The sequence below is a fragment of the Dermacentor variabilis genome, chromosome 8, assembly GCF_050947875.1.
Source record: "Dermacentor variabilis isolate Ectoservices chromosome 8, ASM5094787v1, whole genome shotgun sequence".
Classification (NCBI taxonomy): domain Eukaryota; kingdom Metazoa; phylum Arthropoda; class Arachnida; order Ixodida; family Ixodidae; genus Dermacentor; species Dermacentor variabilis.
In genome coordinates, this window is record NC_134575.1 from 158,976,045 (window position 1) to 159,001,067 (window position 25,023).

Sequence of the window (25,023 nt, forward strand, 5' to 3'; positions counted from 1 at the left end):
ATTTGCTGGATTCGGGAGAGAAAGCAAAATTCTAGTGACTGTTGGAAGCGTAATTTCAATTTAAGGCTTGAATTCTGGTAAAAGATTTTCAAAAATTCGAAAGCGTGAAAAATACAGAAGCACGAAGTTTACAAAGTAGTAACTCCGCATCAAGAACTGATATCGCGATTCTGTAAACATCATCCTTTAGATAATTCAAAGCGGACAAATCCAATATGCCGATTTATATCTTACGTGAAGCCGTTACGTTGTGAACAAGTGTTGTGGAAAAGCTGTATTTCCATCTTACTAATTTTTTAGATTCATGCGTAATATATAAATTTTGACCGCTTTAGATGTGCTGTTAGATGCAATGTACAGAATTGTGACAGTTTTCATTGCCGGAAGACAGAGTTGTGAACTTGACGGTTTCGTTTTCTGAAAATTTGCGATTTTCGCCAATTTTGAACAAACAAATGATGACCTAAATCAAAAATGCCAAACCAACAGTCACTAGATTTTAGGTTTTTCTTTTAAGTGCAACAAACCTTGTAAAATTTGATGCAGTGGATGTGGAGAAAAATGAACTCTCCTTTTACATGTATTTAGATAGGACCACCAGAGCTAAAGGTTCCTCTTAAGGGCTACTTTCCCCACTATCGCGTCCGCGTGTGGAGAAAAATCCCGAAGATAGCGTAATACCGGCCTGACCCGCAGCGGAAGTGAAGCAAGCGTTCAGTTCTCCCCATACGTGGGCTGATCCGGAATGTAATGTCATGCCAGGCCGACCTGCGGCGGAGGTGAAGCCGGCATTAAGCACTCCCCAAACGTGGGCCGATCCCGAAGACAGTGGAATGCGGGGCCGACATACAGCGGAGGTGCAGTTCACCATTAAGGGGCCCACATACACAGCTTTGCTGGCCATCTTTTTTCACAGAGTGGGAGGGCACTCTTATTTTTGCTTATCAAACATCAGGTCATCGACGGCGAAACCAGGGACACCAAAGCTGCCCTCGGGCTCGACCTAAAAAGCGCCTTCGACAAAGTGACGCTCTCTAACATCCGCCCGCAGGTGTCCCATGTAAACCTAGGCAAGAGGTCGTACAAATATTTCAAAGACTTCCTCACCGGCTGAACGGCGGAGCTCAGAGCCGGCGACCTGAAGACGGACGAGAAGACATTAGGAAGCCAGGGCACTCCCCAAGGCTCTGTCATCTCACCCATGCTATTTAACCTTGTTATGATTCAAGTTTTCAAAAGGCTATGCGCCCTTGAAGGACTGAAGCACACGATATACGCGGACGACATTACACTGTGGGTGGAAGGGGGCCGTGACGCCGGCATAAAATCCACATTACAGATGGCCGTCGACACGATCTAAGAAAGCCTGGAAGGTACGGGACTGCGTTGCTCCCCAACTAAGTCGGAGCTCCTGCTTTACCAACCGATCGAATCGCGCCGAATCAAGAAGCAAAAAAACACGAAAAGATCAAGATCTGCACCAGGGATAGTAACACAATACCGACGGTCAGCCAGATCCGAGTCCTGGGCATGACGATCGAAGCGCTCGGCAGGAACGAAGACACCATCACCCGCATCATGGGTAAGGCGGCCAACGCTACCAGACTGCTCAGGCACGTTACCACCAAGAAAGAAGTCATGAAGGAGGAAAACTTCATCAGACTTATACACACCTTCGTACTCTGCCACATAGGGTACGTGGCAGCCTTCCACAAGTGGGTGAAAAGCGAAAAGTACAAGCTAGACAGCCTAATCGGGAGGGCTTACAAGACACCACTCGGTCTAACCGAAACTACCAACACGAAACGTCTCCTCCAGCTCAGCATACACAACACGCTCGACGAGATCGCCGAAGCGCAAAGAGCCGGTCAGTTGGAAAGACTGTCATGAACAAAGGCTGGCAGAATGATCTTGTGCAGTCTAGGCATCGGTTATTACGAACAGCAAGGACCAAAATGCCCCGTCCTCGACCACGTACGATGGAACGTGCGGATTCACCCCTTGCCGAGGAACATGCACCCGGAATTCAACGAAGGCTGAAGACGCGCTAGAGCCAAGACACCGACGGACATGCACGCGGAAGGCACCGGCGCCCGATACATGGATGAAGCCGAATATGCCGGCCGCAACGGCTTCGCGATTGCGGTGGCCGACTCTGGAGGCAACGTGCGAGCGACCGCCAGCACATCGAGCAAGCAAGTGGAGGAAGCAGAAGAAATAGCCATCGCTCTGGCCATCGTAGACCGAGAATGCCACATGATCCTCAGCGACTCTAGACAGGCGGAGAAGAACTACGCCAAAGGAAGAATTGCCCCAACGGCGGCACGCGTTTTGCTCCGACAGGCAGACCGCGACAAGAGAACTCAAATCAAGTGGTTCCCGGCGCACGCAGGGCATGCGTCAGGATTGGCATGCGTCGGAGAAGCATGCCAATCGCAAGGAAACGGCACACGCCCGAGCGCGAGTGGTAGTGACCGCGGATCCAGATCATGAGACTGAAATAACCAGAAGAATAAAAATGGGCTGGGGTGCGTTCGGCAGGCATTCTCAGATCATGAACAGCAGGTTGCCATTATCCCTCAAGAGAAAAGCGTATAACAGCTGTGTCTTACCAGTACTTGCGTACGGGGCGACTAACCGACCGCACCCAAGGCAACGGCTGCCCGCTGTGGTTCAGCGCCAAAGACCGTATGACCAGCTATAACGAACTGACCAAGGCTTTCGGCTCGCCCGCAGACTTCTCCCGCCGCCCTGCAAAGAGATGAGCAGGTCGCAGGCCGTGTTATTAAGCCAACTACAAACGAGAACGCTTCCAAGCCTGGCGCTATTGCATAGGATGTACCCAGAATCGCACCCCCATGACAAGTGCAGAGCATGCTGCAGGGAGACGGCCACATTCGAGCACATGCTATCGGATTGCTCCAAACATCCAAGCGAAGCTAACTCAGGACGTATACCGCCGCAGCTTGAGGAAGCAACACGGAGCGACGACCAAGAAAAACAACTCCAGGCCGTCCAGCAGCTCATCGAGGCGCGGGCTAGGCAGGAGCCTGGCGAGCCGGCAACGGCGAGCGGGGACCCTCGCAGAGCACCCGCCACGATGACGACTTAGGCTACGTCCGAAGTGCGCCTTCGCGCTTTACTACAGGCTTAATAAACGTTTTCCCAATCCAATCCAATTACCCGCGTTTGTCCTGCATGCGTCTGCGATGAAAACAAGAAGCAGGTATGCATAGAAAATCTGAGGTGGCGGCGGCAGGTGGTAGCGCAGAAGTTGCCATGCCCAGCCCCTGCACATACTTATTGACATTGACATGGGTTTCTGGTAGTGATAGCGACCAAAGCTCTACTTTTTCTGTGTGCTCTAGCCATTGGGAAACTAAGGATGTAGTTAGCATGCCCAGCCACTGAATGCAAATTGCAGCAGTTACGAGTGGTGGAATCCCGCTGGGGCTGATTGTGATGAAAGCTTCCTTTCTCTGTCCGCTCTCGCGATGGTGAAGCTAAAATTAGGAGCAAGCCTGACGGACACAACGTTGATGGTCACCATAACAGAATGGATGGACGACCTGCGGGAAGGACAAAGCACACCAAGTTTTTAGCACTTGTCCTAGAGTAAAGCGCTACAATGGCTAGTATGCCCTCATGGGGATGGTGGACCGAAGTGCTTCTCACTGCCAACACTGGACTGATAATAAGAAAATACTCCGTTCCTAGACACCACGTTACACTGAAATTAGCAAAACAATATGAGTTTATAAACTCATAGTTTCAACTATCTGGTGTCCTTCATGTGTGTGTGGAGGGCATAAAGGTCCTGGCAATGATACGGTAGTATACTTATTTTTGCTGCAGTTGCACACAAACAAAATTCGTTGAAGTGATCAGACAGCGATCTACCAGCGGAGAAGACAAACCCGCAAATTAAGAATAATTGCTGGTTTCAGATCTTCCAATGTACTTTGCCCTTAGCTACTATCTGCAATATTTTCGTTCTTTTTGTGCTCTTATATAGAGGAAAACTCCACATTACTACGATATCAACAACAGCACACAGTAATAGGGCAACAGTAGTAGCACTACAATAATACACAGTAGTATTGGGGCAACACGTTTGAGCAAAATGATTAGGATTTCGGTCAAAGCACTCTGACAGGCGGGAAGAAATCGTTGTCATGCCCGGTCGAAACAATACCATCTGAAATCTTATTTACTTATACATATTTTTTGAAAAATCACTATAACCCTTTATACATATATTCGAATGAGTTATATACTATCTTGCCTCGTCAATCTCAAAAATGCGTTTTCTTTGCGGGAGAAGGCTTTCGTAAAAAACGACGCCACATAACAGTAAAACATCCAGCAAGGTTCCTATCCAGATGATTGACGAAATTGTGCACTGAGAACATGTCGACTAGCGTGCGATTGAAAGTTGAATTATGATCGTTGTAAGCTTGTTTTGCGTCTAGCACGAGCGAGTAGTGTTAGCGATGACATTTGTCTGAAAACGGTCAGCTCGTTCTGCGATTTGTTCTTGTGGATCTCCACATTGAACATCACAGTCGTCCTGTGGGAGCACTCCTGTGACATTATTAGCTCAGTGGGCTGGGCAGGCTCGAGTGGTAGCTCACCTTGAGGGGTATTGGGTAACAATTATTATTATACGTACTTTGTGATTATGAAAAAACATGCAGAAATACCACTGGTATTGTCCAACTATTCCTAAACAGGCCCCCAAATTTGAATTGGCCCACCCCAAACATTAGGTAGGCCCACCCCCAAATTTCAAGTTGGCACACCCTCAAATTTAAATTGGCCTACCATCAAATTTAAAGTCGCTCACGCCCGATTTTGTTTTCGCCCAGCCTTAAACCTCAAGTTGGCCCAATCCCAAATTTCAATTGGGCCACCCCTAATTTTCAAGTTGGTCCACGCACGAATTTCCATTAATCGCCCTCCAAATTTCGAGTCGAGGCACCCCAAAATTTAGGTTGGCCCACACCAATCTCGCCCCCAAATTCACATTGGTTGACCCCGATAGTGCCCCCACATTTAGTAAGCACCAACCCCATATCATCCCCAAATACAGATTGGCCCGCCTCCACAACATCACCAAATTTAGGTTGGCCCACCCCAATACCCCCTGCAAATCGAGGTTGGCCCACCGTCATATCCGCCCCAAGCTAACGCTGGCCCACGCCTCGATCGCATCAAATTTAGGATGGCCCACCGCAAATCAGCCACCAATTAGGGTTAATCCACCCATATATCACCCCCCAATTCAGCTTGGCCCAGCCGCACATCCCCCCCATGGTTAGGTTACCCTGTCCCCACGTCACACCGAAATTTAGATTGGCCCATCCTCATATCATCCCCAAATCCAGGTTGGCCCATCCCCATATCAATACCAAACTTAGCCTGGTCCACCCCTCTATCACCTCAAATTTAGGATGGCCCACCGCTAATTCCTCCCACATTTAGGTTAGCTCATCCCCAAATCACCCCCGCTTCAGCTTCGCCCAGCCCCCTATCACACCCGTGGTTAGGATGGCCCACCCCCCATATCCCCCCCAAATTTAGGTTCTCCCGCCCCCGCATCATACCCAAATCCAGGCTGGCCCACCCCCCATACTCCCCCAAACTTAGGCTTACCCACCCCTATATCACCTCAAATTTAGGTTGGGCCACCCGCATATCAGCCTAAAATTCAGCTTGGCTCATTACCATTTCACCCCAAATTTAGGTTGGGCCACTCCCATATCACTACCAAATTCAACGTGGCCCATCCCTGTATCACGCCCAAATTTGTGCTGATGCCAATTCCAATTTCATGTTGGCCACACCAACCCTTGTTATGAAGACCTATGTATTCATGTGGGAAATGCGTCAAGTTTTTTGGCGTTACAGACACGATTTTGCTACCAAATTGCTGGGGTACTCGCCAAAGAATGCTGCGCAATTAAAGCAACTGCACCGAACGAGCGACGCCATATGTTGATCCTAAATACTAACGGCTAGCCAAGCTAGCTTCTCTGTAGAGAGACCGGGGAGACAGCACGGGACATTAATTCAAATGGTTTTTTTTACGGCCGCACCTACGGATTCATACCACTTGGTTGTAGTGAACACATCAACATTATCTATTAATCCACGCACTGCACATCTTCTCCTAGTTGGTGCATTTCTTATTTGGATGAATCCTTAGAAATAATTAACGTGCGGGTAGAGACTCAGCTTACCAGACCCTTTGTTCTGCACGAATGTTGCATAGGAATTGCACTGGCCACCGGGTGGCATTGTTGCACAGGTGGACCTGATTCGCTCGGAGTATGTGCCATTGACAGGCGAAAGTCGAAGAAAACGGACCTTCTAGAAGAACGCAATAAGAATAGCCATTTTGTTCTCCCATGTTCCACGCAACAAAGCACGAAAGTTTTGTTTATTTGTTTTTTCATATCACAAAGCTATGCGCAAGCTTCTAGTTATGATGTCCAATGAATAAAATCTTCATAAATGCGATGACTTAACAAATGAACACGACACTGCTATGTTTTAGGAAGGAAAAATAGAAAACATAATATTTCAAGAGCACCACTGGAAAAGCAGAACCGAAAGCAAATCATGAGTCTTGTGTTTCTGCCATCTGGTGGGAGACTATAAAACTAAGTCCTATGCGGCTTAAAGAAAAAAAAACTGCGCCGCTGAAAAACCAGAACCGAAAGCAAATGTTGGGTTTTGTGTTTCTGCCATCTAATGAAAGACTAGAAAACTAGGTCCTATGCGGCTAAAAATGAAGTGCGAAGCGGGAATCGAACCGCGGCCAACGCGAAGCGGGACTAAGGGTGCGCGCGCTTCTACCACTCGGCCACAGCTTCCTTTTTTTTGTTCTTTATTGCCGGCTTTGACATACACAAACAATACAGGAAAAGGAAAAACATGTCAACAAGGATTTTGCTGGCACGACATATCAAAATTTTTTCAATGCTACAAGTTTATCTAGCATGTCAATCCATGTTGGTTGTTCAAGGAGTGCCCGATGGACATCCCTGAACCGTACTACAGATTCAATGAAGTGATCACGTGTAGGTCGCGAATTGACATCGGCATTGTTGAACTGCGTTCTAGCTTTCCACAAACTGTGGAGGCCCAGGAGCATTATAGCGTCATAAGGAAAAGCCTCCGTTTCTACCGGTAAGAATCTTATTCCATGTGGATCTAAAGGTAACTCTTTCTTTAAAATCCTTTGTAGCACATCCCAGAAAAAGATGGGATCCCAGCAATCTAGAAACGCATGCTCTATCGTTTCAGGTTCCCTGCATAAGAAGCAGTTAATGAACCACAGGACAAAAATACCCCTGTTATGCATCCATGTTTTAGCTGATAAGGTGTTAGTATGTAGTTTAAAGAAAAAATTTTTACCGAAGGGGGTACTGGCATTCTTTTAACCCTTTTGAGGACATCTCCTGGGCCTCCACGGTTTGACATACGGTAAATCGGTACAGGGAGCATAGTGTCAATTTGGTCCTTATACGGTTTTTTGCTAGTAATATTGGCGAGATACTGCACAGAGAACCGCACATGCAACATTCTGTACGACTTCTCGCAGGTAACCTTTAACGGCACCATGCATTGCTTCACACGAGCATACAACAAATCCTGGAAGGTGACGACATAAAAGCACTTGGATGACTGTGCGAAGGAACACATCATTCTGATCGCGAAGGTACGAAGGTCTACTGGCAAGAACAAGTTTGTGCGGCTGGTCCTTTCCCAAGTCGATGCCCATATGAAAACGGCGAAGATACGGTGGATTTTTTGGATGTTTATCCGCGAAGCACACAGCACATTCATGACATACCATATCTTGGACGTAAGAAATAGGTTACAGACCGTGGCGCGCGAGAACATTGACAGCTGTCGCCCCTGCCACGCGTTAGTCTTTTCCTTTGCTCTCGCCACTTGTTCATTCCAGTACGGCTCAGGGTCGCGATAAGAGTCGAGAGACACGCCTAGGTAGGTTGTTGCAGTGGTTGACCACCGAAGTCGAGCGAAGCAGTCTGGCGTTTCTTCCCATTCACCATGCCAAAACCCATAACTCTTCTCCCAGTTTATTTGCTCCCCGGTGCACTTGCAGAAGGATTCAACTACCGCCACGGTCTCACAAATACTTTTCTATTTGAACAGAACATGGCGACGTCATCGGCATACGCCAATATTTTCACCTGTGTGGAGTGTAACCTGAAGCCAGTTATCCGTTCATTGTTTTGGATGGCCTTGCACAAAGGCTCAAGGTAAGCCGCGAATAGCAGGGGCGACAGCGCACATCCCTGCCTCACAGAAGACAGCACTTGCACACTGTCTGTCAGGTCCCCGTTTACAATGACCCGAGTTGAGCAGTTAGCATACGCCATCCTGACACCGTCTGTTATTACGCTTCCCACGTTGGAATGCTCTAATATGGCGAAGAGAACATCGTGGGAAACACGGTCGAAGGCTTTAGCGAGATCTAGTTGCATCATAGCCACTCGATCGCCAAATACATCGCAACATTCTAGCACACTTCGAGCTACGTGTATGTTTGTGGCGATGCTTCTACCCTTTATACCACAGGTCTGATGCGTGCCAACCAGCCTCGTTATCACACCCTGCAATCGTTTGGCCAATACCAGGCTTCGCCCAGTGGTACGCTCATCTTTTTATAGATACCATATGAATTTTCACGACAGTGTTAAAAAAACGCTTTTGGGAAGTGTTACGCCATGAGTGGAGACTCGAGATAGGCATCAATCGAAAGCTGAGTTTGCGGACTACATACGCTGCATGGGGTATTACGATAGACGTAGTAGTTTCATTACAAGCACCGTTATCGCCTCAAAAATCGAGTACAAATTTTCGTCGTTTCCATAGGCTTCCATTGCTAAATCTTCAACCGCTGTGGCAACAAAATTCTTACGTGCCATAGAGTGATCACTGCATTTGGCTCGTGTGGTTGTCTTCCCGAACACGTCTATCACCTGCCTTTTTCGATAATCAACCTGCAGCTTTTGTTATTCGCGAAAAACCCGCTCGTTCCATTGAAAACGCGCTAGCTTCGTGCCGGGGCCGCTTGGGGCGATAGTTGGTACGTGTCCACTAAAGCTGGATATGGTCGACGAATTCGACTTCGCACTGCTATCTGCTAGCCGCCTGGTTAGCTCATATTCTGCTTCCGGCAGCCGAGCTGATCGGATCTTTGAATCATGGCCTCAAGTGGGGCGGCGGCAGCGGTCACTTTGGGCCGCAGAAATCGGTTCATCAACGATGAAGAAAGGGACTACCAGTTTATTTTGCCTCAACTGCCAAAAGAACGAATTGTCAACAACACCGTATTTTTACACGGTGATGTAAGAGCGAGGCCGTACAAGGTCGAGGATTTTCGCGATGCGCTTACGCCCACAAGCCTGCTGCCGGAAGTTGTGTGCCTCGGGGCCTACCAGGTCAATCACGTATGGGCCGTGACCCTCAGTGACGCAGCTGCAACAAAACGCCTGCTGGCAATGAAAGAGCTTCAGGTGAAAGGGCGTCGATGAGTCATCGTCGACCCGTAGGACCAGCAGGTGAAACTCCGACTTCACTGGGTGCTGTACGGCGTTTCAGACGAGGACATCCGGACGGCGTTCGCAACCTTCGGCAAGGTAGAAGAAGTGAGCAGGGAGCGTTGGCGCGTCCAAGGTATGGGAGACAAGACCTCGACCACCCGGACCGTGCCACTGAAGCTGAGAAGCGAGAGAAAAGTGGAAGACCTGCCTCATCTGGTCCGCATCGGCGGAGAGTTGGCATTGGTGGTCGTACCCGGGCGGCCCATGCACTGCCTGCGCTGCAAAGGAACAGGACACGTACGCCGTGATTGCAACGTCCCGCGCTGTTCCAGATGCAGACGTTTCGGCCACATCGACGCTGACTGCGTTAAATCTTACGCGGCCGTGACAGGACCAGCAGCGAGCGACGTGGCTGCAGAGCACGTCATGGATGCAGTTGAAACCGAAGAAGCTTCTAAAGGAGCCGGAGTGCAGGTGCCTGCAGTGACGGCGAATGCCATGACCGTACCGGAGGTCGCTCAAGCCAAGGTGGTCGCAGCTACTGAGCAGATGACTGTGCCTGCACGGGTCGAGAGGGACGAGGACCCTGCGAAGGGAGGCGCTTCTGAAGGCGAACGCGATAAATACGAGTCAGCGATGCAACAGGGCGAGGTCGCGAACGACGGGGACCGGGCGGCAAGTCTCGGTGCCACCACCAAGCGCCCCCGTGTCGAGGGCGGTGACAAGAACAGCGCGGCATCCAGCATAAGTGACGGGCCGCCAGCGAAGACACCTCCTGGGAGGCGGTCAGTCTTCAAGCCGAAGCCAAATGTTTCGCCCGAGAGAAAGCCTGGTGACAAGAACAGCAGAAGAATAACGCCGGGGAAGACGGATGGTCCCGGAGGCGGCTAGCCGAGGGCTGGTCGTGAAAGGTAAGCACCATGCTCCGGACCTACCTCATACTTTAGATCAGCATGGCTACTAATCCGTCGCTCACTATTGCCACACTAAACTTGGGAGGGTTGGCGGCCAAGCGTAGGCAAAGCCAAGTCCTACGGTTGGCCACTGACCAAGACCTAGACGCTCTAGCTGTTCAGGAGACAAAGGTTGACGGAGAGGAGGAGTCCGGGAGCATGGTGCGGCGTTTCATGACTAGACATTATGCGGTCGTGAGCCACGCGGTAGGGACGTCCGCCGGTTGTGTTCTGTTTGTTAAGAAGTTGCCTGGCCTTGTTAAAAATGTATTTTCATGTCAATCCGGAAGGATCGCTTTTTGTGATTTTGTTTTTCGTGAACTGGAATTCAGAGTCATGTGCATATATGCACCGAACGTAGTGGGAGAACGCGCCTCATTTTTTGTGAACCTTTTTCAGTATGTTAGCACTGATAAGTGCATGGTTTTGTTGGGGGATTTCAATTGTGTTTTGAGGGCTCGGGATAGAGTCAATAATGCTGATATTCGCGATAAAAGCAGTAGTGTGTTGACTAAGCTAATTAGTGATAATGAACTGGACGATGTATGAGAGTGCTTGGAGGTGGAGCGGGAAGTCATGTACACACGATTTCAAGGTAGTAGTCATGCGCGGTTACACCGCATATACGTATCGCAATACATAATTCCAAAATGCCATAGTTATTCGGTGGCACCAGTATCGTTTCAGATCACTGTATGGTGAAATTTCATATAGGCGCGGAGAGGAAGAAACAAGATTTTAATTGGGAACAATGGAAACTGAATGCCTTACTAAAGGACGAGCTATTTGTAGAGGCAGAACGCGAGGCCCTCAGGAAAGTAAGTGAAGAAAACAGTGAAACAATAGCATAGAAATGGGAATACTTCAAACAAAACGTAAAAATGAAAGCTTTAGAAAGATCGAGCTGCTTACGATTTCAGAAGGAAATCAAAGAAAGGGGCTTACGAAAGACACTTAAGCAGCTGATAGCGCTAGAGTGCGAAGAGCCTGGGGCGTATAAGCAAGATGTAGGAACCATTAAAGAAAACATTGAGCAGCTTGATAAAACGGTATCAAGGTTCGATTGTGCGAGCAAGAGCAAATGCATTAGTAGCTGGTGAGACGCCCACTAAACCGGCGCTGGGACTCGAGAAAGCGCAAGGACGACGGAATCATGTGGACAGGATTTTATGGAATGGCACAGTTGCCGACGATAGTAAGAGCATAGGCCGAGCATTTCTAGAGTATTACCAGTTGCTCTTTGCGTTTCAAGAAGTGAATATAGACGAGTTCAGAAAGGCATTTCTATCTCGCATGCCGTGATTGAGGGACGATACGAAAAAACGATTGGAAGGGAAAATAACAGAACATGAAGTTGAAAAAGCGATTGATGATTTGAACCGAGGCAAACCACCTGGACCTGACGGTGTGGGTGCGTGTTTATATAAAGCTTTTAAGAAAGAACTGTCGCCATTGCTAACAGAGCTGTTTAATGATGCGTATGATAACAAAACTTTGCCGCCTCCTTTCGGAAAATCTCATACCATACTCATCCCTAAGAGTGACCAAGTGGAGAAACTAAGACTAGTAACATGTTACAGGCCAATATCTTGAAGCAATGTAGATTATAAGATTTTTATGAAAGTTTTGGCTGCCAGACTTTAAAGCGTCATAAATGACATAGTCGCAGATCACCAAACGTGTGGTATCAAAGGAAGGTCCATTTTTTCGAATATTCACACGATGCGGTGCGTGCTGGAGTGCTGTGACGTCACCTCGGGCGGAGTCGCGGTGCTCCAGCTGGACCTCGAGAAAGCGTTTGATTGTGTCTCTCATGATATTTTGTTTGCCATTCTGGATTACGTTAATGTTGGTTCCATCCTCACTGAGGGAGTGGCGTTGGCGTACCAGAACTGCACAACACGCTTAATTGTGAATAAATCATTTGGGGCCCCCATTAACGTCATGCGTTCTGTGCGTCAGGGCTGCCCTCTCAGTCCTCTTTTGTTTGACATTTACATAGAAACTATGTGTTTGGCAATAACTGATAATGAGCAAATACGAGGGTATAGCTTGGCAGCCACACAAATCAACCTCTTGGCATATGCAGATGACATAGCCGTTTGTTGTACAAGCAAAGAAAGTTTGACGGAAACAATAAGGGTAGTGAAAAATTTTTGTGATGTGACGGGCAGTAAAGTGAACTGGGGAAAGTCCCTCGGTTTGTGGCACGGAGAGTCTCCTTCCGCCCCGGACAATTTTGCAAATGTGGGCCGGATGAAAACCCCGACCAAGTATCTAGGTGTCCCCATGGACAGTTACAAAAATAGCGACGAATACTGGACGAACCAAGCGAAAGAAACAAGAGAAAAAGCAGAAAGGTGGAAAGGCATCAACTTGTCGATTTTCGCAAAAGCAACTGTGTGTAATATATTTTTTATTACGAAGTTGTGGTACGCCATGCAAACGTTGTACTGTTCAAGGGTAAACGTGCAAAGGTTGCACAGAGTGTTCGCGGTTTTTATCTGGGGCTCTACCTGGGAAAGGTGTAGCCGAACCAATCTGTTCCGGCACGAAAAGAAAGGGGGGCTGGGCTTGGCGCGTCTTCTTGTACGCCAGCTTGTCAAGAGATTTTTTTTTTCGGGACGTGCGTGATCCGTTTCTGCGTACTGTATGTTGGTCATTTGGTTGACTGCAATAATTTAAACGTTCATCGCATACACCAAACGCTCTTGTTCCTGAGGACACTGGCGGTTCAGTCATGTGTTTTAGGGCAGCTCGCGAATATACTTAGCACTTTTAATGAGGCGTTGCAACGCAGAGTTTTCACCTACACCGGCATTCCGAACATCCCAACCCGCCGTGGTGGTTCTGTGGCTACGGTGTTGGGCTGCTAAGCTCGAGGTCGCGGGGTCGAATCCCGGCCACGGCGGCCGCATTTCGATGGGGGCGAAAACACCCGTGTACTTAAAGTTAGCTGCACGTTGAAGAACCCCAGGCGGCCTGAGTTTCCGGAGTCCTGCACTACGGCGTGCCTCATAATCAGGAATTGGTTTTCTCACGTAAAACCCCATAATTTAATTAATTAATTCCTAACATTCATGATTACGCCTTTGTGTACGAGAAGCGCGTGCAGGCCACGCTTGTGAATTGGCTTTAACGGTGTTGTATATTATGTACCTCAAAACTGTTGAGGCCTTTGCCGTGCTGATTTCGGCGTTTCCAAAGATGATTCTTCACGTACGTTCAGCTATAAAATCTTGACCTATAACGTATTTCATACCTAGAGCCTCTTAATGCCTACTTCTTTAGAATGGTGAGCCCAAGGCCATTCAGGTCACATGGGAGATCATCGAGGCATTCGAAATGATTAGAAAAGATAACTATCTAAGTTGCCCATCTGTGTCGCTGTCAAAAAAAGAAATCATGTTCCTATCGCGGTAGCGGCCTGTAGTGGATGATTGTGCCGAAAAGAAACCTATGTTGCGATATTGGCCTCTTGTACGATGGTAAGTAAGTGGTAACTATGTGCAATAAAAATTCAGAGGTTAGTAGCACTGTGTCTTCGCGTCCTTCTGTTGTCGTGGTATTTTGTGTGCTGCACTCAAGTTCCGAATGTTCAAAGTGTGGCGTGTTTGCTTAGTGGCTATGGTGTTCAGCTGCTAAGCAAGAGATCGCGAGTGGAAGGCCGGCCACGGTGGCCGCATTTATATTTGGGCTAAATGCGAGAACACCCGGGTATTTTTTTATGTGAACGTTAAAGAGCCAGACATTCCCGGGGTCCCACATACAGTGTCCCACAATCAGACAGTGATTCTGGCACGTAATACCCCATAATTTTATGAACCAAACTACGAGCAAATAGATGTGTTTCAGGTAAGGCTACTATGTTTCGAGTCAGAGGCTTAAAGCGCAAATTGGGCAGAAGCTATTGCAGGAGATTGTCACAGTAAGCGAATAGACGAAACGAATATTTGAGCGAGGGAGAGCGCGCGCAAAAGCAAGAACGTCTTTTTTTTTCCGACCAAGAACCCTCGACGGCCGAAAGGGGCAAAGAAAAATATTCTCTTTAAAAGCCAAGCAGTCATTGCGAACATAAAAGCCCCACACGGCGCCAGCTAGCGTCTCCTTGGCCGCGTCCAGTTCAGGAACAATGTGCCTTCGAGGCACAACAGGCCGCTGCTTCGCCCGTGCCCGAGGAGATCGCAGCCGACTTCAGCTGCCAGGCAGGGACCACAGTTGTGCCTATTACCGCGGTAATTGCGGCCCCGATTGCGCTGTCCGCGTTGCGAGCCCCGGGCGAAGTCGGCGAATGGTTATCGGCCACCTGCTGTGACAGTGCGGTACGCGCGGGGGCCGCCTTCTGGGCAACGCGACCTTCCAGAATTGAACGGGGCGAGGTATGCAATCTTTGTCGTAGGTTGGCCGCCATTATATGGTGAACAGGTGTCCGATGCGGGTCTGCGGAAAACAACGCACGCCGCGCAACCAACCTCATCGAACGACGTGAGAAAGACGTGAGACGCTTTAATGCGAGTGGTCTTCGCCGAGCGCACAAGGCTTCTGGAAAAACGGTGGTTGTGCAAGCAATCGAGTCTGCGGAATGAATTGTATCGCACCTCCTTGTCCAATCTTCGGGCGTGTCTAATTGACAGAATGAGGTCTGGTTGCGCAGGATTTAAAAGAAAAGAAAAATGGAAAACATATTAGAAATTTGTGTGAATATAGTAAAGTACAGAATGGTGAATACAGACACAAGACATTTATAGAGAAAAGTGGTATATCAGGCAGACGTTCCACTACCACAATGACAGAATATAATGGCATTTCTAGAGCGCAGGAAAGTGGCGTGATGGATGACGCGTCCTTCAATATGTCCTCTGCCTGTGAGCCGCTGGCTAACTTTACTTTTTTGAGAGAAACGCATGGCAACTAACCAGAGCGGTTATTGAAGTCGAAACTATTTGTAGCCTACAGCCATTGTTCATCAGCCCGGCCTGAGCTGGGCGATCATATATGTATATGCATATTTATGCGCACATGAATCTTTGTTAGAAACGTCGTTTGCGTGCTGTGTTGCCGTACGTCCTTCTTATCTCTGCGTGAGCGCGGAGCTGCTCAATGCAATATTGTCACGTGGTATTGACGGTGAAGGACACAGTGTCAAAACTGTGAGGCACAAATTTAACTCTTTATTGAGCAGACTTGTGCCTAGAAAAACAAGATCAACAAAAGAGCAAGCACAGCGGTAGTGGCGAACCCAGTAGGAGTTCGTCGAAAATCCGATCTGCGGGTGAAGCGCGTCGGCTTTTATTTACATGAGTAATCGAAGGTTCCAGAGTGATCGTCGGTGTCCCGACGTCTTCCCGAAAGTGCTGCATAATTCGCGTCGCGCTTGCAATCATATTACACAAGCTCCGGTAAGAAAGAGACAGCGGATAGAACCGTCGATAACATTAGAGCAATTTCCCATACATGCAGGCCTGTCCTGCGCCGAGCGATAACGTTTAACTTTTCTCACTCAGTGTAAAGCGGACAGCCTAGAAAGATAAACAAGTTCACGTGCCAGTATAAAAAATGCGCACTCTGAGCCGGCTGGCATGAGCATATAAAAATATTAATCGCAAATGATCGCTGTCATAGACGGTCAGTACTGTGCCATTATAACGTGACACAGCCTGCTTGCAACCGTGAGAACTGGAGGAACGGTATTGCGTCGTGGGTCGCTGTAGTGTCTTCATTTTGAACGAGTAGCTATCTAGCATGAAACTCTCGATCCATTTGCGGTGCTCTTTCGCCACATTCATGTTAAAGTCACCACACACGATTATTGGCGTACTATGTGGCTGTAAGGTTTTCATCGTTTCTGCCAGCAACGTTTCCGCGTCAGAACGAGACGTGTTCGTGTACGGCTGCCTCGCTGTCTCCCATGCGCTGCATCCGCAGCCTACCCATGGTGTCCGCCCGGAATGCATTGCATGACGCGCGTAATGCAATGCAGATGTATTCAATTCGTGTGAGTAGCGTGGCGTTCAACAATCTTGCTTGAAGAAAGTGGCTTGATTTTGTTTTCCTGTATGCTATGAACAGCCCGCGTTCACGCGCACTTGCAGTCTCTAATAAGCAGGGAAGCTCCGTTAATCGCGACAGGGGTGGTGCATGCCTAGCAGTAGCAACTTGCGATTCCAGTGAACTTTGTGCGCATGCGCTACTCTTGCTGAGCCCATCGCTACGCGCCGTTATCAGGCACTGACTGGCCGGCCAGTCGACGCTGGCGCGGTAGTGCGAATGTAAGCTGTAGTGTTCTGTGCAGATGTGTAAGTTGGCTCTCCTTCAGTGCGATTTCGGCGCTCAGGGACTCATTCCTGAGACAGAAAACTTCTCATTAAAACAAGAATGCAGGTTTTGTCCACATCTTTTATTACTGTCTGATCATAGAGAAAGCCAGTGAAAAAGAGCGGACAATCTCATAGAGCCCAGAAGCCGAATTGACTGTAGCGCACCGAGTGGATGGAGGGAAGAAGCGCCGAGCAGTGCAGACGTGGAAGCATCGGCTCGGTTTCTTTTTCCATGTTCCGCTCGCCAATTTTGAGAGCACAACGAAATAAAGCATACCAGTGGATCCGCGAGGCGCCGGCGAATCTACTGACACCAGGATTCGAGGTGGGACTTGTATTTTCACAATTTTAGGGAACGTTTTCTGCTCTTTAGTGAGGAGTAGGGGCTTTGTTGGGGCCGAGTAAGCCCACCTGACCGCACTCATGGCGGATACAAACATGGAAGATGAAGATTTTGCTGGAAATGAAGCAAGCACTTCTCAGCACGACTTTGGCTGGCAAGTAGTGGCTGGCCGAAGATCAAGAGCTAGCACAAAGGCTGTTGATGAGGAGAGCACATGGCCACGTAATCAGCGAGAGCATGGAGTCAAGTGAACCGCCGTCGGCGGAATGGTTAAAAATCGGATTATCAAAGCTTCGAGGATGCCTCAACTGCCTGAGGAGCACAGAAAGGTCCTTATACGACCTCGAGGAGGGCTCAATTTGAACAAGGTGAGCGCCACCACGATTAGATTCGCAGTCATCGAGGCGTCCGGCCTAATGGAAGAGGAGGCCCGTGAAGAAGGTGTCTGCCCAAACTTCTTTCAACAAATGAAGCGCCAACGGTAACGGCACACAAAGAAGGAACAAAAGACAGGAGAAGGCGCTACTTGCAACTGTTTATTGAAGTCAAAGGTGGCTCATTATATAGCCATGGGGAGAGGGCGATGAAGAAAGAGGGACACTGATTATGTCGATGTGCACGTGCGAGAACACTGAAGAAATATTTGAAGGGAATCGCGAATAATCGAAATCTAAAACTTATCTAAAAACATGCGTTTATTGTTATAATTGTTCAGAGACGGGGTGCTCACACAGGCGTCCCCTCTTTTGTTAATCTGGTTGGCCTGAAACAATTCACGCACCACAGAATCTTTGCTTGTAAACATGATTGTTTTGTCATGAAGCCTTGCTTCACATATTGTTTTTTCTCATTCCTGCAGGCCTTGCAATGAAACGGGAAGTTTGAACCATTACCGTTTTTCAATGAAAGATTGTGCTCCCGCAGGCGTTGATTGATACATCGGCCAGTTTGACCGATATACTCTTTCCCACACTTGAGTAGTATGCGGTGTACGACACCTTCAGCACACTTAAGAAAAGGTTTCTTATGTTTAATAGAACACCCTACTTTCTTCGAGTCATCAGAACCAATCAGGCGGCACAAAGTAGCAAGCTTTCGGGGCGCGGAAAAAAGCCTAAGCGACTTTGTATTTCACGGCAACGTGTTTTAGATTGTGCGCCACTTTATGAGAATACGGTATCACCACTGGTTTAGTTTTCTTTTCGAATGTTTGACATTCTTCACTGCTTCTTTCTATTTTTTTTCACCTTTTTCAAAAGCGCCTACGAAACGGCGCTTAAAACCAAACAAGGAAAGCCAGTCATCCTTAACTTCAACATCTGTACTTCAAAGCTTGCTTGGGCCTTATGACAGCACGATTTTTTAAGGGCGGATTCGAGGCACATAGTGGCAATCACACGTTTTACAGTCTTGGAGTGTGTAGACTCATACGGCAACAATTCCTTTTTATCTGATTTTATCTGATTTTAAACAGCAAGGCAAAGGCTTAGATTTTAATTTTGAACTAGCCAAGAATAACGGCCTACAGTTTTTAGATCTTGCCATAACCCTTACTGACGAAGGTTCCTGCTGGAAGGACCCACCCCATGCTCGCAAGGAATTGCTGCCATATAAGTCTACACCCTCCAAAACTGTAAAACGTGTGATTGCCAGTATGTGCCTCGAATGCGCCCTTAAAAAATCTTGCTGTCAATTGTGCTGTAAACAACTCAAGAGGAGCCGATTGGGAAAATTGAAACATGGATCTCGGGTGCGATTATTACATCATACACATACCCACAAGCATACTGAGACAGGAAACTAGAATCTTCAAATTCACTGATTGGGATCATTTCAGAAAAATCAGGGCGAGCAGAAGGAATGTGGGGCTTCTAGATGCCGAGCAGGAGCCCTTTCAGACAGGAATCATCCATCTCAGAGAGGACGTCAAAGAGGCCACTAAAGAAATCAGGACATATGAAAATATTGAGGCTATGGACAGCAGGCTGGCGCATCTGATTGAGGCCAAACAGTCTATATTACAGAGATGGAAAACGCAGAGACTTAGAGAAGGCTAAGGAAAAAAATAGCGCAATTAAACAGTGAAACTGATGATAACCCGAATACCCTCGTGAAACAACAGTGCGATGAGATCTGTAATTCGGCTGACGGTAGACTCAAACATGGAGGTAGCTGGAACCTCCTCAAGCACTTGCTCAACGAGAATGAAACAAGCACAAATAAGAGAACAGTATAGCTAAGTTGGTTCATCAGGAAAGCCAAGATAAAACACAGGAGGATATCAGGATAGTCTCGCAGCCAAATATCTCCCACATAAACAACTAAACGAAGAAGACGAGATCCCCGAATATACAGGAGGTATATGTGAAGAACTTGACCGGGACTTCACTGACAGTGAAGTGAGGGCGGCTTTTCACAGTCTTAATAGTAAATCGGTGGCTGGATCTGGCGGAGTAACTAACAAGATATTAGAAAATCTGGAAGATGAATCAATTTCTTATCTAGCTGAACATTTCAATGAATGTTGGAGAAAAGGGGTATACTCAGATGAATGGAGGGCGGCCAATACTATCCTCATACCAAAGCCAGGCAAACAATTCACTCGGGACAACCTCCGTCCTATTTCCTTAACTCATGTCTAGGCAAACTTATAGAACATGTCATCCTAAATAGACTCACTAAATACGTTGAGCAAAACGATATTCTCCCATACAACTTTATCGGCTTTCGTCCCGGTCTGTCAACTCAGGATGCTATGCTGCTGATCTAACACCAACTTATACAGGTCAGCCCAGCGCACACGAAAGCTCTTTGGGGATCAAATGTGGAAAAAGCTTTTGATCGTATAAAGCATATGGCAATACTTGGCGTCCTCTCGGAGATGGGGTTAGGTAAAATAATTTTTAACATGATTAAGGACTTTCTTAGATCTCGAACTGCACAATTCATGTTGGGTGAGCTTAAATCAGAAGCTAACAATTTGGGAAATAGGGGCACTCCACAAGGGGCTGTGCTCTCATCTATGCTATTAAATTTAGCCATGTCGAAGGTTGCAAGAAATCTTGAGAAAATTGAGGGTACTCATTATGAGGTATATGCCGACGACATAACCATATGGAGTGCCAAGGGTAATGTGGGACAGACAGAGACCAGATTACAGGAAAGTTTATGTGTTGTAGAGAACACACTGAAAGACATGGGGTTGAAATGCTCGGCAGCCAAATCAGAACTCTTGCTCATTAGACATCGCAGAAAAGGTCGTAAGCCAAGAGTTTACATTACGGAAGATGAGCCAAGAGTGTGCTTATACACTCATGAAGGATCCGCAATCAGGCTAGTTGAAAAAATCAAGGTTCTTGGGTATCACATAGACGAAAACAATGCTAACTATAGAACAATACACCTTATCTCGAATAAACACATGAAGTCATTAGGTTACTGAGTAGAATTACCAATAGACGCAGACGCTAAGGAGGAGACAGCGCTTTGAGGCTAATACACGCCTTTGATCTCTGTCACTTCACTTATGTGACGGTATTATTCAATGGAAGCAGGCAGAACTTAACAGCCTAATGTGATGCTCAGGAAGCTGGTTAAGGTAGCCCTAGAGATAGATACCCAGTAACGCTGCAACCGACAAACTCATGAGTCTAGGGGTGCACAATGCAATGGAAGAAATCGCGGAGGCCCAACAGCTAGCGCAATATGAAAGACTGAGAAACTCACGAGCTGGCAGGAACATATTACAGGCAATAGGTGCACAACTGAATACATCAAGGAGCCCAATAGAGGCTGAAGTAGAATTAACGACTGACGTTACGAGCAAGATCAGTACCAACCCTCTCCCCAGAAACATGCATCCAGAATATAACGTCGAAAGGAGAAAGGCAAGAGCTAAAGCACTCTTGCAGGAAATAGAGCAGCAGAACCAACTGACAGCTATAGTTGATACTGTCTGGCTGAAAGGTAAAGAAGCATATACGGCCAATGTCTCTAATTATCAAGGGAAGGTGCAAGATGCTATCACTGTTTTTACCAAGGACCCCATGGTGTCGGGAAAATGGCAATTGCTCTAGCCACCAGAAGTAATAAGTGGGCCTGCAAGTATAGCGATTCGAAATCCGCTATAAAGTGTTTTGATAAAGGCTACGTAGTTAGAGTTGCAGCTAAACTTTTTGAAAACATTGGGATTATGAGAACTGAAATCCGATGGTTTCCTGCGCATATGGGGAAAGTGGACGAGGCTCTGGTAAACCTCAATCAGGTTGCTCACGACTTCGCACGAGGACTTCCTAACCGTGACAGTCACAACCGAGTGGTTCACCATCAAGCCAGGGAATCTAGAGCTCATTTAATAAAATACAATGATATTAGCAAACACTACTATTTAGGACGCAGGCAATTCCCATTGCCACATTCAAAACTGAACAGGGCTCAGGCAGTCTCACTGCGCTTATTGCAAACAGGTACATATCCCACACCGCACACCATTAATAAGATATGTACAGAGAGGGAGAATAAGATGGACTGCAACGATTGTAATGGCATCATTGGAATCACACATATGCTGGCGGGGTGTCCCGCGACACTGCCCAACCTAGTTGAAGAATGGACACAGTGGGACATAAGGATTCAAAGCCCAATGTTTCAGGACCATCTAAGGGCCGTCCAGAGGGCCCATGATGTCGCTGAAAGGCTTGGACTAACAGTGTCAACGTGGGAGCGGCCAGCCTTGGCTTAAAAAGTCGAGCCTCCGGACCTCATTAGTTCAAGTTCAAGTTCAAGTTCAAGTTTATTGTTCTTCTAGTACAGACTAGAAACGTCCTCCCGGGCTAAAAGCTGCCGTCAGCAGCTTGACTGGACCCAGGAGGCGTTATACATGGCAGAACGAAAACAGTAACCTTTTTGGTACAAAAAAAATTAAGTAGAAATTTACTAAACATAAACTAAACATAAATTGAAAACTCAGACACATGCTTATGACAGGGTATGTAAGAAACAGCAAGAGATTTTTGTAGAAATAAAACAAAACGGCAAAAAGAAAACATGGTCATTTATATGCATCGTTATACATGAATATATATGTTATAGGTTAACGAAATACATCTTCAACTCTTTACGAGAGAATTTATTAGCGTGAACATGATTATTTAGAATTTTCGGCAAATTGTGTTTAATAGATTATAACTTATACTCGGTGCGAAAGTGCGGTACAAGCCAAGGTTCAGGGTTTCTGAAATGCACAGGTATGTCATGGTGCTGCAAGGTCGCTAGTGATGTTAGAAAATCTCTCCATTCTTTCCTTGCAAAATAAAATATTTGTAAAAGACGATATTCGTAGTATCGATCTACCCATAAGATTTCCTGTATTTGTGACACTGTTTTTGTTGTTGATCGGGCTTCAATTTTAGCAATGTGTCGGAAAAGCGCGTTTTGTAATGTAACTATTTTATTTATGTTAGTTCGTGTTGTGGTTGCCCATACTAAACTGCAATAATTAAATTGCGAGGTCAACAAGGCATGATAAATTTGTAGCTTGGCTTTTGTCGGCATGTAAGCTCTACAGCGAGATAGTACACCGGCGACTGCAGAAAACTTGTTTCGAAGGTTATTAAAATGAACATCCCAACTCAAATGACATGAAAATATAACTCCAAGTAATTTGTGTTCATTAACTAGTTCTATGTGTTTGCCTAAATAAGTGATTGAATGTTCCAACTGAATAGGTTTGTTTCTGGGTCTGAAAAGAATAGCTTTCGTTTTAGTAGGGCGTTCACACAAACACGCACACTCCGAGTGGATGGCATTAACATCTGGCGATTTTGATGTTGGGCGCACGCGTTTTGAACGCCAGTTAGCATCCGCTAAGCAGGCGGTGCTCATCGGCGCATTGTTTTTTTTTTGTTGCTTCTGCTGCTCAAGCGCGCTTGTTCTTAGTAAGGAGTCATTTTATTTAGCGCAAATGATTGTGAACGAACAGCTTATAGGTCTAGCGTACAGGCCTGAAAGCTTCCCAGGAAACTAAGGGACCCGTTTCCCCATTTCTTCCTTCTCAATAGCTCTGGTATAAGCACTGTTCAAAGGTGTAGAAAAGTCAGACACCTTGGAACTGTCAGGGTCGTCTGTCGTACGCGAGGCTCAGAACGGAATCCTTCTGGCGACACGTCTCGCCACTCTCATTATTTACGCGGGAGCGCAACTCTCGGTATATTGTTACGCGTAGCTGATGCAGAAGTCTATTCACAATATATTTACACGTAGACCAACGGTGGCAAAGATGCCGACGCTAAATCAAGCGGGCACCACGTCGCCTTCTTCTTTCTCAATGCATCCGCACTGTGGCGGCTGTTCCGTATCATTACCCCCGGCGTTAGAAGCACCGTACCGGTGCTTAATCTGCACATCCGCGGTGAAACGTGTGCCTGTATGGTTTCAGTTACGCCACGTGAACGATGTCACTTGCAGTTGACGACGACGCTGAGAGGTCAGCGGGGATGATTGCATACGTGACATTAGTCACTTTTTGCACCACACGGTATGAGCCAGTGTAGCGCGACAGCACCTTTTTGGAAAGAGGACCACACGTCGAATGGGTGACCAGAGAAGCACCAGAGAATCCGGAGAAAAGTGCACGTCGCGATGGTGGCAATCATAGAGGAGTCTCTGATGCTCCTGTGAGGCCTCGAGACGGGTGCGGGCGAGCTGGCGCGCGTGGTCGGCGTGTGCGATCGCGTCGCGGGCGTATTCAGTGGCGGAACGTGTGGCCGAGGGCAGCAAAGTGTCCAAGGGCAACGCGGGTTCTCGGCCATATAGGAGATAGAATGGTGAATAGCCGGCCGTGTCGTGACGTTATGAGTTTTACGCGAACGTTACATATGGTAAGTGAAGATCCCAGTAGTGGTGGTCGGTCGCAACGTACTTCGAAAGCATGCCGCTGATAGTGCGGTTGAGGCGCTCCGTGAGGCCGTTGGTCTGTGGGTAATAGGACGTGCTGAACTTGTGCTTTGTCGAACAGGAGCGGAGCATGTCCTCGACGACTGCCGAGAGAAAGCTGCGGCCACGGCCAGTGACTAATTGGGGCGGAGCACCGTGCATCAAACGAATCCGTAGAGAAAAATCTCTGCAACGTCAGTAGCACAACTTGTCGGGAGGGCTCTGGTGATTGCGTGCCGCGTAACGACCCATTTATTTCCGGAGCCCGAGAGAGGAAATGGCCCAAGAAGGTTTTGACCAACAAGGAAAAAAGGTTCGGGTGGGATGTCGATCGGCTAGAGATATCCAGCTGGAAGTGTGGAGGACTTCTTCCGGCGCTGACAGGGCTCTCAAGCAGCAACGTAGCGCCGCACGGAGCGGGCGAGACCCAGCCAAAAGAATCGACGGCGTACACGGTCGTATGTGCGAGAGACGCCCAACTGTCCAGCCAAGGAACCCTTTTGAAGTTGGTGGAGGACAATCGAACGCAGGTGTGATGGAATAACGAGCAGAAGGTCAAGGCCGTGTGGATCGACGGTGCGGCGGTATATTGTCCCCTCCTTCAGGAGAAACATCCGGAGAGAAGCGTCGCGAGGCGTTGACTCCAGACGGTCGATGAGGGCTCGAAATGAAGGATCGCGGCGTTCCGCTTTGCCCATTTGAAGCAACTGGACACAGACACAACGCAAGCGCTGGCGTCCGCATCAGCCGGTTCGTCGACGGGGTGGTGGAACAGACAATCGGCATCCTGGTGCATGCGTCCCGTCTTATATACTACGGAGAAGGTATATTCTTGCAGGCGTAATGCCCAGCGAGTGAGTCGTCCCGTGGGTTCCTTGAGCGAGGATAGCCAGCAG